The following is a 20,145-nucleotide window of genomic DNA, read 5'->3' on the forward strand; positions in this document are numbered from 1 at the left end:
TAAATGGGACTCTGATGAAGATCCTGATCTAAAGGGAGGACCCTGATGTAAGAGGAACTCGATTGGGGACCCTGAAGTAATGGGGACTCTGATGGAGACCCTGATGTAAGGGAATTCTTATAGGGACACTTATGTAAGAGGGGACCTTGCTCTAAGGGTGGACTCTGGTGAGGACCCCTTAATTGGCCCCAAAATGTACAACACACAAGGTGTCTTTTTTTAGATTGGGGAATGGAGAGTAGTCAAATCGGACAAGGCAGGGGCGGACTGACAACTCATGGGGCCCCCGGGCAATAGGGGATCATGGGGCCCCTGTGTCCTTGCCCAAACTCAAAAAAGCCTATGAAAAAGGTACCAGGGGCATCTCATGGGGTCCCCTACTGACCCCGGGCCCTCGGGCAGTGCCCAAGTTTCCAAATGGTCAGTCCGCCCCTGGGACAAGGTCAGGTGACTAAGGAATGTGTTCAAATCCATATATTTCCTAGGCATGGTTACTGCCAATATTTTCTAGGCATGGTTACTGCCAGTGTTTAATAAGGAGCACCTCCTAAGGTCAGCTATGCCTTTATATATATATATATATATATACAGTCAGGTCCATAAATATTGGGACATGGACACAATTCTAACATTTTTGGCTCAATACACCACCACATTGGATTTGAAATGAAACGAACAAGATGTGCTTTAACTGCAGACTGTCAGCTTTAATTTGAGGGTATTTACATCCAAATCAGGTGAACGGTGTAGGAATTACAACAGTTTGCATATGTGCCTCCCACTTGTTAAGGGACCAAAAGTAATGGGACAGAATAATAATCATAAATCAAACTTTCACTTTTTAATACTTGGTTGCAAATCCTTTGCAGTCAATTACAGCCTGAAGTCTGGAATGCATAGACATCACCAGACGCTGGGTTTCATCCCTGGTGATGCTCTGCCAGGCCTCTACTGCAACTGTCTTCAGTTCCTGCTTGTTCTTGGGGCATTTTCCCTTCAGTTTTGTCTTCAGCAAGTGAAATGCATGCTCAATCGGATTCAGGTCAGGTGATTGACTTGGCCATTGCATAACATTCCACTTCTTTCCCTTAAAACACTCTTTGGTTGCTTTTGCAGTCTGCTTTGGGTCATTGTCCATCTGCACTGTGAAGCGTCCAATGAGTTCTGAAGCATTTGGCTGAATATGAGCAGATAATATTGCCCGAAACACTTCAGAATTCATCCTGCTGTTTTTGTCAGCAGTCACATCATCAATAAATACAAGAGAACCAGTTCCATTGGCAGCCATACATGCCCACGCCATGACACTACCACCACCATGCTTCACTGATGAGGTGGTATGCTTGGATCTCATCTTGAGAGTTGACAGCAACAGATTCCAAATGCAAATGGCACACTTGAAATGAACTCTGGACCTTTTATCTGCTCATTGTAATTGGGATAATGAGGGAATAACACACAGCTGGCCATGGAACAGCTGAGAAGCCAATTGTCCCATTACTTTTGGTCCCTTAACAAGTGGGAGGCACATATGCAAACTGTTGTAATTCCTACACCGTTCACCTGATTTGAATGTAAATACCCTCAAATTAAAGCTGACAGTCTGCAGTTAAAGCACATCTTGTTAGTTTCATTTCAAATCCATTGTGGTGGTGTATAGAGCCAAAAATTGTGTTGATGTCCCAATATTTATGGACCTGACTGTATATATATAAAATGTCCAAAATTGTAGCATTTCAAATATGTCAATATATTTGGGAAGAAAATTTTTAAAATATATGTCAATATTTTTAAAATATATTTAAAATATATTTTTCTTCCATGTGGATTATACCCTAACTCTAATCCTTGAGTTCTTATCATATTTACATTGATAAAATTGCTTGGAATTTTTGAAAAAAAATAATGGTGCACCTAGCTCTAAAATTGATTGAATCATAAATTTATATTTTAAACTGTGCAACTTGGGAGAGGACCATGCTGACTTTGAAATTATCACTCAAACTAAGACTCCATTCGCACTGAGTTTAAAAAATAAAATACAGAAAATACCCTGTGGTGGGGGTGGGTTATTCTTACAATCAGCTTTAAATGTTTTATTGACAAAATGTACAAATAGGAAAATAAGTACACTGAGTTACAAATCCGTTGAGTAATATTGAGTGATACTCAGGCTATTTTTGCAAAAAAAAAACAAAAAAAACAAGAAACAGGACTGTCTTATTACATAAGGATTATTGCCATATTTCTTGGCACTATGCTGCCAAAACACAATGTAGACCCATCAACTGCTATACACTCTCCTGCATACCACAGTGAATACCACAGTGAATCAGCAGTGACTCAGTGAATCAGCAGAAAGGTGTGAATGGGGTAAAGGCCACATACCTATTTCCTGTTACATATTGTACATATTGTACAGTCTTTTCATACATTCACCACATTGTTACAGGACAGGTAGACCCTAAATTGACACATACAAGGATTGTTCCATAAGCTTTCAGTCTCACTATGACCATATGGAAGAAAAATATATTTGAAATATACAGTATGTTAAAAATATTCTTCCCAAATATATTGACATATATTTGAAATGCTCCAATTTTGGCCGTATGCAATATACTTATATATATATATATATATATATATATATATATATATATCAGGGGCGGACTGACAACTCTTAGGGCCCCCGGGCAATAAGGGATCATGGGACCCCTGTGTCCTTGCCCAAACTCAAAAAAGCCTATGAAAAAGGTACCAGGGGCATGACCCCGGGCCCTCGGGCAGTGCCCGAGTTTCCAAATGGTCAGTCCACCCCTGATAGATAGATAGATAGATAGATAGATAGATAGATAGATAGATAGATAGATATGTATATATACTGTATGTTGAAATGCGCTTTTATTACAAAATATATGAAAAATATTTTTAAAAATACATTTCAAATATACTGTGTCTTTAAAAATACAAATCTACATTTTTGGAATGCATTTACAAATATGTCAAAATATATGTTAAAATGACTACACCTCATGGACAGGGGCGGACTGACCATTTGGAAACTCGGGCACTGCCCAAGGGCCCGGGATCAGTAGGGGGCCCCATGAGATGCCCCTGGTACCTTTTTCATAGGCTTATTTGAGTTTGGGCAAGGACACAGGGGCCCCATGATCCCCTATTGCCCGGGGGCCCCATGAGTTTCAGTCCACCCCTGCTCATGGGTTAGGCCTTTTGGCTGAGATTGGGCAATTTATGTTACAAGGCCACAAGCCCTGGCCATTGCACCTTTTTCTTTTCTTTTTTTACTTCACTTGTTGGTCACTTTGCACTTACATGTGTGTTTTTTTTCACTTGGATTGTAAGGTGTGGGTCTTCAGGCCTACCCTGAAATCTAGGGAGAAGATGCGTGGACATTAGGTTTCTTCCTCTCCTTCTTTGGGTGGTCTCTCCCCGGGAAAGCCCCTCAGCTGGTACTCATTGGTCTTTGTCTTATAATGGGAAGTGAGGTCCACCAGGCTTTTTGGCTAGGTAGACCTAAGTGCCTTGCCCCTTTCAGGAGGAGGGGGTAAGGGAAGGGTTTTTCCTCTTTGGGGGATTCATGTGACACACCCTAAATGTACTTTTGTGTGTGTTCAGGTACACTTTTGTGGTTCACTTCTGGTGTTTTTTCTACGCACCACACTGTGGAAAAATTATACAGTATAGTGGTGTGTGTGTTACAAATTGTGGATGATCAGCTTTAGCTGAAAAGTCAGGAGCTTTGGAACTCAGTAAGCAGCGACCTTTGACATTGTCACATGGTCTGTCAGAGTGCCATCAACTGCTTTTGCATGCCCATGGTACCATTAAATTAACCAACTGAGTGATGGACTGAGATGTCCTTCTAACTGATGAATTCTCACAAGCTTCAATTCCACTTCCAACTTTTTAGAACTTCTATATGAAGAGGTATTCTCCCCTAATGGGGCCAGCAATATCTTCATGAATGTTCTTCGTCTCCAATATTTTTTATGTAGCTCTTGCTACTCTTCTTTTTTTTTCTTTACTCTCCTTGTCCCATCCAGTCACTTTCAAGGAACTTGTGAAAACCAACAAACAAAAAAGGCTGACAACTGCTCTCAAGGTGTAGAAAAATGTATAATTGCGTCCTTAAAAGATTACAAACCTATAACTGCTCCTTCATGGGTGGGTTGGGAACATCTCTTATTGGGTTCCTAATTGCTTGACAGAATAATAAGTCAAATTCATACCACATCTGAAGTGAACATCCTCATTTTGTACTCAAATCATACAACCATTGTTTCCTTTGCTTGACTCACGGAATGCATTGAATGTGTTGCTGACTTAAAAATACAAAAAAAGGTAAGGTTAGAAGACTGACTAAACTGATTAAAATTTTTAGGGATTCTTCATTAGAACATAAATGTACCATTACCACCACCCATTATCTTTATTTGCTCTTTTCAAGGCACAAAAATGTAGAATAGTGGGAAACTGAAGAGTATCCTTAGCCAATACCCCCCTCTCCAAAACTAAATATGATTATAGTAAAATCATTTGAGAACTGTTACTTTGTAGATACATACAACTGCATATGTTGTATATGACGTATCAATTCGATGGTTTGACTTTCTGAAATGATTTTGCTAGTGTATGAAATATAATCAAAAGTCTACGAAAAGGTGTGTTTTGCCTAAGTCTGGTTTCACACCTATGTGTATTGCAACATTTGCTTTATGGATGATATTGTATTAAAGCCTAAGTTTTTAATTAATTTTTTTTTTAATCAACAGCGCAAGAGAAGATGCTTAAATTCAATTCAAGTGTGTCTTGTGCTGGTGGCTGCTGCCCTGTTGAAATCTGAAGTTCTCTGCTCCCTTCAGCCCCCATACCCCTAGCATGCTGTGGGGGTTAATCCAGCCGCTGGACCTGCCACAGGCACTCCTCATGAGTGCTGACTATGACCGCCCTTTCCACCCCCCCATCCATTCATAGAAGCTGTACTATAGCTTGAAATGAAAAGTGCTGTATGAATGGAAGATGGGCAGATAAACAAAAAAGGTCCACCTGCTCCATTTGTAGAACACTTTTAATGGTATTCTTCTGGCTTTTTTTCCCCATCTGTTTTCACCTGAGGATCTTGTGAGTAACACACCTCCTGTCTTAGGTGACAACACTCACTCTACCAAATCTATAGAGGAGCAACGTTGTCACTCTAGAAGAGGACATGTGTTAGGAATACAGCGATTACAATATTGCAGGCTGAGTGCACAGGACACAACAGCTCTCGATTTCTTGAAGGAGCAGGCCTTTTTTTTCCACTTCTAAAAAGAAAACTTATAATGATGTATTTAACAGACCAGACATAGCAGAGTTGTTCATATTCAAGATTTAAATACACTCTAAGAGAATGATGGAGGATGTAAGTCCATTTAAAACTGAGCACAGTCAGCAATCACAACTTTCCTTAATATCTTCCCTCACCTAGGCCCACAACTTTGCATTCAGGTCAAAACATGCATACCATCAACAACAGAACTGAACACTTTTGTTCCATCCAACCATTTGGTCCTTGCTGTACAAATGAGAAACTGGAAATCATTTTGTGTTGGGGCCAGATTTGGCCATAGACAGAATGCATGGTGTGGTGTGTTTTATGGTGAAGTTTTCATCTTTAAAATTTTTTTCCAAAGATAGATCTTCCACTAGTTTCATCATGATGAGTGAAGTCTCCACCCTGGCACATAAAGCCTGGGATAATTCTGTGGAAGTGGGAGCCTTAGTAGCCAAATCCTCATACTCTGGTGCAACAACTCTTGCTGTCTGTGGACAAGCATCACTTATCAGTTTTATAGTTACATAGTTAATCTGGTTGAAAAAAAAAAATACGTTTCCTAATAATATAGCCAAATGGTTCACCAGCGACAGTGACGCCAAAGAACACCCAGGGATTGATAATGGTGTAGGGCCAGAGAAAGGTACCAGAAAAAGGACAATGGTAAAATGAATATTGGTCAACTCTTTTAGGCACCATTTTCACGCCATTCCACATGTCACACATAGGGCATCCCATTCACTTGATTGGCCTGCCCTATACGTGCTTGATGAGCCAAAAAGCTGAAAGGACCAAATTTTGACCCTGAGCCAGGTTTGTTTTGCTGCAATTCTTGCACGTTTTGTTACACAGCAAAAAAAAAAAAAGAACCGCACTTCTTTTGGGGTGCCATTAAAAGTGAATGCCACGCAAATGCACGTTGCGCATTTTGCCATGATTTTAAAGTGATTTGGAGTCGGGGGCAGAATCGCTACAGCTCTGCCCCCAGTTCCAAATTGCCTATTGTGAAAGTGGCCTAAGATGAGAGAATGGAAAAGAGAAAATTAAAAAATGGAGAGACACTTAGATCAGTGGTGGCCAAGGTACACATTTATATCCACAGGTACATTAGGGCAGCACAGTGGCTAAATGGTTAGCACTTCTCTCTGGCAGTACTAGGGTTGTTGATTTGAATCCCAACCACAGCACCACCTGCCTGGAGTTTGCATGTTCTCCCTGTGTGGGTTTCCTCTGGGTACTCTGGTTTCCTCCCACACTCCAAAGACATGCTGGTAGGTTAAATGGTTCCTGTGTAAATTGGCCCTAGTATGTGTATGTATGTATGTGAGTTAGGGACCTTAGATTGTATGTCCATTGAGGGTTAGGGACTGGTGTGAATGTACAATATATATGTAAAGTGTTGCGTAAATTGACAGTGCTATAAAAGTACCTCTAATAATAAATATTAGAGGACCACATCAAAATCAACCTTTTTTTTCCTTAACAATTTCCAATTCAAATACATCATGCAATGGTCATACATATTGTGATAAAACCAGGAAAGGACATGCATGTAACAAGGATAAGTCCCTTCCAGAAGCCTCTATGCGCAGGGGCCTTCCATTCATCTGTGTACTCTCCTTGCATGAAATTGATGTGATGCCACACACATGAGAACGAGTGGTCAAATCCAAACAGAGGCAGCAAAAAAGAAAAAAAAACTTTAGTTGATGTCATTGGCTGCAATGCAAATCCAACCTTGTCTGGTGTCAGCAATAGTACCCTTTATTTCATTGATTTTGGACTCAACAATAATAACCTCACCCCCCCCTTCCCCCCTTGCTGGTGTCAGCAATAAATATCCCCTTTCATTGGTGTCAGTACTTACTTACCTGAATGCACGTTCCAGCGCTGCTTCCTATTCCCCCACTGACATCAGATCGAAACTATACTACCCCTTTTGGGCCGGCGATCACTCTGCAGATTTGGCAGTGCTGGTGCCATATAAGTGCCAGGTGCGGGAATGCAGAAAGTGTTCCGGCACTTAGCACCCTACAACCACTCTGCATAGGCTCTAGCAGAAACCTCTGGGGCTGCCAGTTGGACAGCCCTCACCTAGATAAGAATTTACTTTATTACTGAAAATAAAACCTATAAAATGGAATATAGCTGATGGCACTGACCTACAAATCCAATAAGTAGCTTCTGTTTATTTTTTTTTATTATAGGTACTTATATAGCACCATCAATTTGCATAGTGCATTACATATATATTATACATTCACATCAGTCCCTAACCCTCAAGGGGTGTACAATCTAAGGTCCCTAACCCTCAAGGGGTGTACAATCTATGGTCCCTAACCCTCAAGGGGCGTACAATCTAAGGTCCCTAACCCTCAAGGGGTGTACAATCTATGGTCCCTAACCCTCAAGGGGCATACAATCTATGGTCCCTAACTTACATTCATACATACACATAGTAGGGCCAATTTAGACAGGATCCAATTCACCTACCAGCATGTCTTTGGAGTGTGGGAGGAAACTGGAGTACCTGGAGAACATGCAAACTGCAGGTAGGTGGTGCTGTGGTTGGGATTTGAACCAACGACCCTGGTGCTACCAGGTAAAAGTGCTAACCATTTAGCTACTTTATTACTGAAAATAAAACATATACAATGGAATATAGCTGATGGCTCTGAGCTACAAATCCAATGAGTAGCTTCTGTTTATTTTTTATTAATTACAGGTACTTATATAGCACCGTCAATTTACACAGCACTTTACATATATATTGTACATTCACATCAGTCCGCAACCCTCAAGGGGCGTACAATCTAAGGTCCCTAACTCACATTCATATATACACATACTAGGGCCAATTTAGACAGGAGCCAGTTAACCTACCAGCATGTCTTTGGAGTGTGGGAGGAAACTGGAGTACCTGGAGAACATGCAAACTGCAGGCAGGTGGTGCCATGGTTGGGATTTGAACCAATAACCCTAGTGCTGCCAGGTGGAAGTGCTAACCATTTATCCACTGTGCTGCTCCGCACAAAGATGAATGCTGCAAATAATCAGAACTCACTTTATTACATAAAGAGTTACTTGACATAAGTCCTGACATATTTCTTGCAGGATTGGGCTGCGTTGTACTTGAGTAGAATGTGACAATGAATTGCAATGCGTTTTTCTACTTGTGTATTAACAATGAGTCAGCTGTGAACGCACAAAATAGGGTAAAGGGCAAAGACGTAGTTTCCGTCACATGCTGTCTAGTCTAGTCTTACCAACCTTTCATTGTCACTTCCGATTTCCTATAGGACAGAGCACTTGTCTTCACGTGATATCTCAATTACTTCACAGGGATGAGATTTTTCATGCATTATAATGAATCACAATCCAGCATCTCAAGAAAATGCCCATTTTTGTACCTAGATGACCTCTGTCACCTTTATAATGCTACTACTAACAATAGAAATCTAATAATAACTAACATTGCCTTGATTAATAGAGCTTAATGATATATATTCTGGAGGCAGAGTCCTCTAGTATCCATGTATACTCTTGCTAATGTAAGAAAATGTGGGGAAAGTGGGGGTGATTAAAGAATATGCAAACCCAACATTTCATGTTCCTGATATTTGTCTTGCTGTACCATGTACTTGTATGAAAAAGTATTATGTTCTCTTTGTATTGCTTCTTTTGTGTGAAAACTTTGGTGTTCATGCCAGTCCCTCTGCTTTTCTATTAAAAACTGACTACAACAGGCATGTGGTCAGTTCTGTAGCTGTGCTGAGAACTGAGTCGGCTCTCCTCCAATGAACACACACGCACACGGGAAAAAAATGTATTTATAATGTTTTTAAATATATATACATATATCTTGCCTTTCATTTATATTTTAAACTTAATGGGATATTTTACAAGGTGAGGGATCACATATAATTTAAACAAATAATAATATGAACCTTGATGCAAGGGCTGTACTGAAAGAAATTCAAAAGTGGACCAAACCTTTTATTAACTTACTTACTGTAGGTCGTTCAAATTTCACATGTTGGTAGAATAACTCTTTCTCTACTGCAACCATGACTGAACATTTGGGAACTGGGGCAATGCCTGAGGGCCTGGGGTCAGTAGGGGGCCCCATGAGATGCCCCTGGTACCTTTTTCATAGGTTTTTTTGAGTTTTGGCAAGGACACAGGGGCCCCATGATGCCCTATTGCCCGGGGGCCCCATGAGTTTTCAGTCCGCCCCTGACTGCAACTCTTCTTCTACATTGCAGGTAAATAATGAATTCCAAGCAGAAGCAACATGCCATCACTGGGTTCTTGGCAAAAAAGGGGTGTAGGCTGTCTGACATCTACCGAAGGCTACAGAATGTTTACGGAGATAACACCATTGACAAGAGCAATGTCTTGTAATTGGTGACTCTTGTCAATGGTGTCATCTCCGTAAACATTCTGTAGCCTTCAGTGGATGTTGGACAGCCTGCACCCCTTCTTCATCAAGAACTTGCTTGGAATTTATTATTTACCTGCAATGAAAAAGAAGAGTTACTATATTGGAAGAGTTACTATATTGGAAGAGTTACTCTACCAACATGTGAAATTTGAATGACCCATGTAAGTTAATAAAAAAACGTTATGCCCACTTTTAGTTCAGCCCTCCTAATACAGTATGTAGCACCCACCTTGTTAGGCTTTTAGGTAAATTTAATTTTTAGCTTGTTCTGTAATGAGAGGAGCAATGAATTTTGCTGTGGCATGATCAGGGTTTCACAGACAGGGAGTTTTTGCTTTCCCTGCCTCTAGAAGCCTAGGGAGTGAGAAATGACCAGCCAGAATATTGATCAGGGCCTAGCCAATCCCTGGCGAAGTGTGCCCTGATGGTGGGCTGCTGTTAAATAGTCTGTAGCCCTGAAGAGATGGTATTTTTCCCCCTTTGGGAATAGATCTGTGAGCTGAGAGGGAACTGATCTGCAAGCTTCAGGGGACTGTCTGTCGCTGGATCACTTCTGGACTGGCTGCTGGACTACTCTTCTATGGACAGAGCCCATGGACTTGTTCTCTGCCCATGGGATCTGTGAGTAGAGCCTAATTTCTGTGCTCTAGTTTATCCATGGTCTCCAGCTGTGGATGCTTGAACTGTTCCAGCCTTTCTGTTTGTTCTGTAAACTGCCTCTTGCTCCCCGGCTGCAAGAATTAAGGCTGTTCTAGTAAAACCTTCTTCATGGTCCTAAGCCGTGAACTGTTCCAGTTCCAGTGCTCATGCTGTTTGTATTGTTTTCAGCTGTGCACCTACAGACTATACTAGTTGAACTGTCCTTGTGCTACTGTCACTGATAAAGAAGTGTCCTCTGCAAATTGTGCTTGGCATTTTGGAGTATCCCACATCCCTCTACCCTCTCTTGTTACAAGTTTCTTAAAGCAATTAATTAATTCAAAAGGGTCTCCAAACTTTATAAACAAAGGGCCAGTTTACTGTCCTTTAGACTTTTGGGGCCTGACTATCACCATTGGGAGTTAAAAAAAAGGTGCAGATGTCAGTGGGAAACAACAATGCCCCCATATTTGAAGTCAGTGGGAGGAATTGTGTCCTATTGAAAGTGTGATTGGGAGAAATTGTGCCCTATCTTTGGTGTCATTCGGAGGAACTGTGCCCCATTGTTGGTGTCATTGCAATAAAATATTGCCCCAAGGGCCGGATAAATCAAGCAAAGGGCAGCAGTTGGAGACCACTGACCTAGACTGTTCAATGAGCCAGAGTGAATGGAATGTGGTCATGTGCTTGGCTGCCTCTGTACTGTGTGGGGAAAGAACCTGTCTTAACCAGGCTCCTATGTGGGACTACACATAATATCTATATTAATTTAAATCAAACTCCACTTCTCACCGCTTGATAGGGTAAGGTCAGCAATGAAACACACATTGCAAACTGTAGGTGAAAAATTACATATTATAGAAAGAATTACACATGAACTGCCTAGTTACTGGTAAGAAAATATTACATATAAACCACAGAAGATTACCAGCAACAATACCCAATGTTCTCAAGCAGTAGAACCCCTACACCCTGAAAAACATACCTGAAGAACAAAAGACAATCTATTTACTGTAAGTGTAGCACCCTCCTAGATAGCTAGGGGGAGCAGCAGCCTGGTGCAACAGCCAGAGGGAGGTAAAATTCTGGTCAGAGCTAAGCAGACCAGCCCTTCTGGAGTTTCCCCCCTGCTCTAGAACTGTGGAGAAAGGTATAGAGGCAGCGGGCGGATCTGAGGAGTGGCTTGTTTGTACTCTTAGGGGATCCTGGCCAATCCCCAACAAGAGGCTTGGCAAGGGGCCAGGACAATATTTAAGCGTGAGTCTGCTCAGCAGCAGAAGAGTTTGAGTGGAAGAAAGAAACAGAAAGATGTGAGGCTGGAGGCAGGAGCCTGTGAGGGGGCCCAGATGGAGAGGGGCTCACCTGCAGGTAGAGGACCTGGGAAGGCTGAAAACTTGGGACTTCACTGGCCCCTTGAGAGAGGACCACCTGTGTGGCAGGAAAGGAGTGGCCCAGCTAGAAAGCCTGATAGCAGCCACCGACCCACCAGCAGCACAGGAGAGGGACCAAGTGCGTAAACCTGCACCCCCTGGGCCAGCAAGGGGAAAGGAGCACTCTAGTAGGGAACTGGGTTTGCTATCTTACAGCGGACTAATAAACACTGCAGTGGCAGGCACTGGATTCCTGCCCTGGAATTCACTCAGCACATCTGGATGAAGTCATCTGGGCTGGTACTACAGGAGATGCTGGCTAATTCTCCAGAAGATAAATTTTACTGTAAAGACTTGTACATAGTTGCTAAGGAGTTTGTCCTCAGTTGCCATTCCCTTGGGCATCCCATTCACTCCCTACCCCATCCAAGTTCTATATCCCCTAATAAATTCAAAACAAAGCTCAAGGACTGGTTACTGTCTCCTAATGCAAGTCTGATAGAAGGAAATGCATGTTGCCAGGCTGTGCAGGACTATAGGGAGACTCAAATCTCTTGCAACTCCTACACAAGCAAACATAAACTTGGTAGATAACTAGTCAACGATCAGATATTACAATCCCTGGGGATCGAACAATGGTTGGTCCCTCTCTTTTGATGGCCTTACACCTGTAGAATTTGGTTTGGACGAATGAGTGGTTGGAAGAGTGATTGGTATACTTTCTCGTTCAAATTTGCATATGATGGGTGAAGGGGAGATAAGGAGAACATAGAATTGAAATATGCAATGCAATATTAGGTGGCTATTTAAGCGTAGCAGATTCCTGGGCTGCATTGGTCCTGTGTATATTCCAAATGTAAGACCATTGAGGAGAGGGCTAGAGCTAAGTAGGGAGGAGAAGGTGGTTGCAGATCAAAGGAAACTAGCATTGAGAAAAATATGGGGGATACCAATGCTGAGCACCTTATGAAAATGCTGTTTGCATTACTGTGGCTTCAGACTAGGTTCACACTATGTGGGCTGGCTGTGAGCATGGGAATCGCAGCTGTTCCCGCACCCACAACCAAAATGCGCTGCTCTTTAGAGATGTGTGAGGCTGCCATTCATTCTTAATAGCACCCCGACACATCTCAAACCACAGCCTATTTGTGGGTGCAGATTTGTGGGAATTATACAGAATAAAAAGTCAAAGTAAAGTCACATCATCTAAGGCAGCTAGGCAAATTACTTTTTCACAAGGGAAGCTCTGCAATGGAAGCATCCAATAAACGTCATGTAACAAGAATTGAAATTGAAGCGCCACACCACTAACAAGTCCAGATACAACTTAATTTAATTAAAAGTCAGGGGTACAATCCAAAAAAGTATCCAACCCATTTTGGGGGTCCAAGAGCATCCCCTTCATCAGGGCTTGACTGACTACAATGTGAACAAACCATAAGTGAACTGGCCCTACAATGGTCTTTTTTCCAGTGTAAAATATAAGCATGGGTCTTTTTCGCAGCTTGTTTGGCAGCTTAAAAGCCTAAAGCTGGCTGTGGCTGGATTGAAATTTGGTTAATTCAGCAGTCACTGTACAACTTTTGATCCTTCTATGGCTGTTCCCGCTAGGAAGAAGTAAATCTTCTGATCGTCTTAATGCCAAACACTGTATTCTGAGGAAGAGTTCCTGACTCCAGAATACAATAGAGCAATGGGGAGGATTCCTTCATCCACCTCGAATGTGTGGATGGAGGAATCTGTGTTTTTTTTTTTTTTGATCAGCAGGTTGGCTGATCAAAAAATATGATCCATCTGTGTCCAGTTTAACGGCCTACTCACACAAGGAACTGCATGTAAATCGCACAGGATTGCTCTGCATGTTAATGTGCAATTCAAAAACAGTTCTGTGCAGTGTGATTTCAGTCAATCTTTAATGGGAATGCATTACTTTTGGAAATGCACTGCAACCGGATTTCGCATGGTACATTTGTACCATGCCATCCAATGCGGGAAAATGCACTGCATTTGCAACCTGCGTTTGGGGTGTAGTTAACTTTGCAGTGACACCCACTGCAGATTACAAGGGCAGTGTAATTTGAATGTACGGAGCATGGATTTCCCACATAGCATTCTAGTGTGAATGGGCTCAAAGACTATAATGGAGGAAGTTATTTATAACCAGGACTGACAACTCATGGGGCCCCCGGGCAATAGGGGATCATGGGGCCCCTGTGTCCTTGCCCAAACTCAAAAAAGCCTATGAAAAAGGTACCAGGGACATCCCATGGGGCCCCCTACTGACCCCGGGCCCTCGGGCAGTGCCCGAATTTCCAAATGGTCAGTCCGCCCCTGTTTATAACTGACCACAGTCAGCAATTACAACTTTCTTAGATGTTTTCCCATACCTAGTACCATAACGTGCCATTTTTTCTAAAACATGTATGCCACTAACAATATAACCGAACACAACATTTTTTTCCATCCAGCCACTCGCTCTTTCCCAGACAGAGCAGAAACTGGGAACCATTTGAGTTGGGGCCAGAACTGGCCATGGATAGGACGCCTGGTCCGGTGTGCTTTAAGATGAAGTTCTCATCTTCAAAATTTTCTCTGTAGATAGATCTTCCACCAGTTCCGTCATGATGGGTGAAGTCTTCACCCTGACACATATAACCTGGGATGATTCTATGGAAGTGGGAGCCTTTGTAGCCAAATCCTAGTACTCCGGTGCACAACTCAAGAAATGTTTTTGCTGTCTGGGGACAAACATCATTTCTCAGTCCCATAATAATACGGCCAATTGGTACATCATCGGTAGTGATGTCAAAGAAAACCTGGGGATTGGTCATGGTGCAGGGTACCTGAGGGGTACAAGAATGGAATGAAGGTAATACGAATATTGGTCACAACTCTTTTTGGTGAGAGAACTGAAAAGAGACAAAATAAAAAGTTAATAGACACTTACATCATTGGTTTCTTAAAGGGCCACATTTCAATCCACAAGTAGAGTGTTGCATCTGAATCAAACTATTTCTTTTTTTTTATACAATTTCCAGTTCAACAATATCATACAATGGCATGCCTATTGTAATAAAACCAGGAAAAGACATGCATATGTAACCACCCTCAGGCAGGGGTGACTCATTAAATGTAGTACTTATTTAATTTTAGGTATATTTTGTGGGCAGCACAGTGTCTAAGTGGTTAGCACTTCCCCTTGGCAGCACTAGAGTTGTTGGTTCAAATCCCAACCACAGCACTACCTGCATGGAGTTTGCATGTTCTCCCTGTGCCTGCATGGGTTTCCTCCAGGTACTCCGGCTTCCTGCCACACTCCAAAGACATACTGATAGGTGAATTGGCTCCTTTCTAAATTGGCCCTATTATGTGTATGTATGAATTTTAGTTAGGGACCTTAGATTGTACACCCCTTGAGGGTTAGGGACTGATGTGAATGTACAATATATACATGTAAAGCACTGTGTAAATTGACGGCGCTATATAAGTACCTGAAATAAATAAATAAATGTGCATGTACATATACTGTACATTAGAGGGCCACATCAAAATCAACAATTTTTTTTTTTTTACAATTTTCAGTTCAATTATATCATGCAATGGCCATACATATTGTAATAAAACCAGTGAAGGACATGCATAGAACAAGGATAAGTCCCTTCCAGGAGTCTCCATGCTCAAGGGGCCTTCCATTCATCTGTGTACTGTCCTTGTATGAAATCGATATGATGGCACAAACATGAGAATTAGGGTTCAACAAAAAAAACAAAACAAAATACAAACAAAAAAGCCCAAACTTACATTGCTATCAGTGGCAGCAATGAAAATCCCACCTTCACTGGTGTCAGCAATAATACCCTTTATTCATTGATCCCGGACTCAACAATAACCCCACCCCCACTGGTGTCAGTGGCAGCCAGGGCTGCTGTTAGAATGCACAGGGTCCCATACAGCCAACCTGACAGGGCCCCCAGAGAAAACAAAGTTTACTATGCTTCAGTTATGAATGACCACTACGGATCACTCATTATGTTCATTCAGGAAATAAAGGGGCTGGCAAATGTGACATATTTACCGGACCCTTCCCCCTGTTCTCCATCCCTGAAGGATCCTATTGTGTGCTTGCAGCAGCCGGTGGGAAGGAGAGGAGGGGAAGCCAGTAGCACTGTGAGGGTGGGGGCATACAGGGGGGCCTGGGCAGCAGGGGGAAACATACGGTGCACAGGGAGGGTGATGGGTGTGGTGGGGAAGAAATTATTGGAAATGATCCCTCTCTCTGCAGCAGCTGAAAACCAGCAGGAGTGAGAGGAGAAGAAGCCAGCTTTCAGTCGTGGCAGAAAGAGCCATGCAGGGGAATGGTTCCAGTATTTCCCCCCCCCCGTCCCCCCGCTGTGCTGATCACCCTCCCTGTGTCAGGGCTCCGGGTATGACCAGAGGTGTGTGGACCGACACAGGGAAACACAGACTTTAGGTATAGCGTGTATAACAATATAATTTATTAAGGACAACACAAACATAAACGCAGTGCAACAAACCAAACCCAAAACTAACACAAATACGTACAAGGTGCAACAAACCCAAACCTTAACTGATATATATATATATATATATATATAAAAATAAATATGGAGCACAACATAGTCAGGCGGGCCGGGTCGGTAGCTAACGGGCAGACAAGGTACAAGGAGTAGGCAGAAGATTGGTCAGGAGTAGCCGAGGTCATTGCAGGCAGAGTTCAAGCAGAGTCAGGATCAGGCAGGAAGCAGGCAGGATGCAGGTACAGGGGCTCATGGGACCAATACACCAAGGCCCTGACTGCAGGCCTGGCCATTCCTTAAATACACCTCCTGCAATCAGTCTCAGGTGATGGCTTGATTGCAGGAGTGAGCTTCTGGCTGCTGAGAGCACCCGCAAGCCAGCCCTGGTACTGCAGCCCACAAGGCAGATGAGTCCCACCACCATTGGCGAGTCCATTTCTGACACCCTGCCCACATGTAATTCACCTGGTTGCTTGGGCCAACATGCTGGCCTGGGCCCCGTACAGGAGGACTAGTGGTACCCCCTTATCCTCGGCCCTGGTGGCAGCAATAAATCCCCTTTCATTGGTGGCAATAGTTACTTGAATGCACATTCCAGCACTGCTTCCTATTCCCACACTCACATCAGACTGAAACTCTACTACCCTATTGAGGCCAGAGATCACTCTGCAGATCTGGCAGTGCTGGCGCCATTTAAGTTTAAGCATTCCGGCACTCAGCTCCCTGCTACCACTCTGCATAGGCTCTAGCAGGGACCTCTGAGGCCGCCAGTTGGACAGCCCTCACCTAGATAAAAGATTCCTTTATTACTGCAAATAAATCATATACAATGAGTTATAGTTGATGGCACTGAGCTGCAAATCCAGTGAGTGACGTTAAGCTGTACAAAGGTGAACGCTGATAATTATCAGAACTGACCTTATTACATGAGGAGTTACAAGTCCTGACATATTTCTTAGTGGGATTGGTCTGCTTTATACTGGAGCAGAATGTGACAACTGCATTTTTTTCCTTGTGTATGAACAGTGAGTCAGCTGTGAATACACAAACTGGGGTAAAGGGCAAAGACCTGGTTCCCATCACATACTGTACAGTCTATTCATACCAAATTTTTATTGTCACTTCCGATTTCTTACAGGACATTGCACGTGTCTTCACATGATCTCATCTACTTCAGAATTTATATAAATTATAATGAATCGTAATCCTGCATCTCAAGAAAATGCCCTTTTTTTACCTAGATGACCTCTGTTACGTTTATAATCCTACTATTAATAGAAATACAATAACTAAAATATGCTCGATAACAGAGCATAATGATATGCATTCTGGAGTCTTCTAATATCCATGTATACTCTGACTAATGTAAGAAAATGTGGAGAAAGGTGGGGGTGCTTAAACATATAATAAATCAACCTTAATAGAAGGGCTATACTGTAAATAATGCAAAAGTGGACATAACTTTTTATCAATTTACATAGGTCAGTCAAATTTTAACTGTTGGTAGAGTAAAGCAAGCCATACATGGATCTAAATTCAGATGGTTAAGCAGGGACCATCCGAATTCCATCCATGTTTGGGCACCCTGGTTGTACACAAGTACATTGATCAATCAACTTATGTACAACCATTCTGTAGGCTGGTGGTAAAGCAGGTTCCCTTTAAGGTGTCTCTTCCCCTTGGGATACAATTGGGAGTTTAGGCAGGACCAGGGATGGAGATGGGACAGACTAGAGAGGAAGGAGAAGAGGCAACATTAAGCTGCTGTGCTCCTGCTCTCTCCCCCTCCCCACATCAGGCGAAAGGGCAGGGTGCCTCGGGGTTCTCTACTATAGCCCCAAGAGAGATGGAGAGCTCCAACAGTACAGTTTAGGTGCAGAGTAAGACCTCTGGAGTTGGTTTACCCCTTGGTCCCTTCCCTCCTAAGCCTCAGTGTGCCTTATTCAATCACAATGTGGCTCTGAAGAGAGTGTGAGTGTTCTACCGATGTCCCCTTACTGTCGGGCCTGAGAAAGGTGAGGCCAGCATCTGGAACTCCTGGGAGTGAGGGGGCAAAGCCATGCAGCGAGGAGGGTGGAGAGGGGGGTGGGCAACAAAAGAGTCGTGGGCAAGGGTATCATATTGAATGGAAGGTCAGTGTATGTTGGGGGTCAACTGGGCTGCTCGCTATGGCCACAAGCTAGGCAGCTCCACCTGCTGTCAGCCCTGTCAGCTTTTCCTAAATGATTAGTGCCTCCTGCTTTAGCCATCAACACTAATCACTGTGTTCTCTGAGCAGGGAAAGCTTCCCCCCTGCAGAACACAATATCACTGCGGGAGGGATCAATACTGACAGTGTTGATGGGAGAATCAAGCAATTTTCCACCCATGGTGGAAGCAGGGACGGACTGACCATTTGGGAACTCGAGCACTGCCCGAGGGCCCTGGGTCAGTAGGGGGCCCCATGAGATGCCCCTGGTACCTTTTCCATAGGCTTTTTTTGGTGTGGGTGAGGACACAGGGGCCCCATGAACCCCTATTGCCCGGAGGCCCCACGAGTTGTCAGTCCGCCCCTGGGTGGAAGGAAAGAAAACTGCAAAAAATACAGTATGGCCTGCCTAACTCTTCCTCTATTGTAACTCTTTCTTCTCATTCCAGGTAAAAAATGGATTTCAGGCAGAAGCCATGTGCCATCGCTGAGTTCTTAACGAAGGAGGGGTACAGGCTGTCCAACATCCACAGAAGGCTACAGAATGTTTATGGAGATTACATCATTGACAAGAATCACCAATGACAAGACATTGCTCGTCAATGGTGTAATCTCTGTATACAGTCTGTAGTCTATTGTGGATGTCAGAAAGCATGCACCCCTCCTTCTCAAAAACTCAATGAGGGCACATTGCTTCTGCTTGGAATCTATTATTTTCCTGCAATGAAAAAAAAAACCAGTTACTAAAGAGGAAGAGTTACCAACATGTGAAATCTGAGTGACCTTTGTAATTTAAAAACATTATGTCCACTTGGTACAGTAATATGTAACATCCTACAAGTTAGGCTGCTAGGTAAATTTAGTTTTTGGCTTGCTCTGTAATCAGAGGAACAGTGATTTTTTTTTGCTCTGGTCTGTTCAGGGTTTCACAGGCTGGGAGTCTGATTGTTTCCCCCATCTCTAGAAGAAATTTTTAGAGTTTAGGGAGGGAGAATTTGAACGACCAGCCTGAATATTTATCAGGGCCTGGCCAATTCCTGGGGAGGTGTGCCAAGGTGGTGGCTGGGCTGATGTGAAATAGCCTGGATCCCTGAGTAGATGGTCTTAACCCCATGGGAATGGATCTGTGAGCTGAAAGGGAACTGATCTGCAAGCTTCAGGGGGCTGTCTGCCCGTGGAGCACCTCTGGACTACCCTCCTATGGGCAATGCCATGCCTATGCCCATGAACTTCTCTACTCCTGAGATCTGTGAGTAGCGCCTAGTTCCAGTACTGCAGTTTATCCATTGTCTCCATCTGTGGATGTTTGAACTGTTCCAGCCTGTCTGTGCCTCAAACTGCCTTGTGGTCCCCAGTTGCAAGACTTAAGGCTGTTTTAGTAAAGTCATTTTAATGGTCCTCAGCCCTGAACAGTAGAATGCTCCAGTTCCAGTGCTCATACTGTTTGCATGGTCTTCAGCTGTGCACCTACAGACTATACTAGTCAAACTGGCCATGTGTTACTGATACAGAAGTGTCCTCTGCAAGTTGTGCTTGGTATTTTGCAGTATCCCACACCCCTCTACCCTCTCCTGTTACAAGTTTCTTCAAACACTGAATATTCAAAAAGACATCCCTAGACTGCTCAA

General features: G+C 43.0%; 2 pseudogenes; both read right to left on the minus strand.

Annotated features, from left to right (window-relative positions):
• Nucleotides 1-5,435: 5,435 nt before the first annotated feature.
• LOC149460991 (peptidyl-prolyl cis-trans isomerase A pseudogene) lies at nt 5,436-5,749 on the minus strand (annotated as a pseudogene).
• Nucleotides 5,750-13,590: 7,841 nt separating this feature from the next.
• LOC149460992 (peptidyl-prolyl cis-trans isomerase A pseudogene) lies at nt 13,591-14,695 on the minus strand (annotated as a pseudogene).
• Nucleotides 14,696-20,145: the final 5,450 nt, after the last annotated feature.

This window comes from Staurois parvus, unplaced genomic scaffold (genome assembly GCF_062004578.1).
Source record: "Staurois parvus isolate SC_StPar_1 unplaced genomic scaffold, SC_StPar_1.0 ptg000213l, whole genome shotgun sequence".
NCBI lineage: Eukaryota > Metazoa > Chordata > Amphibia > Anura > Ranidae > Staurois > Staurois parvus.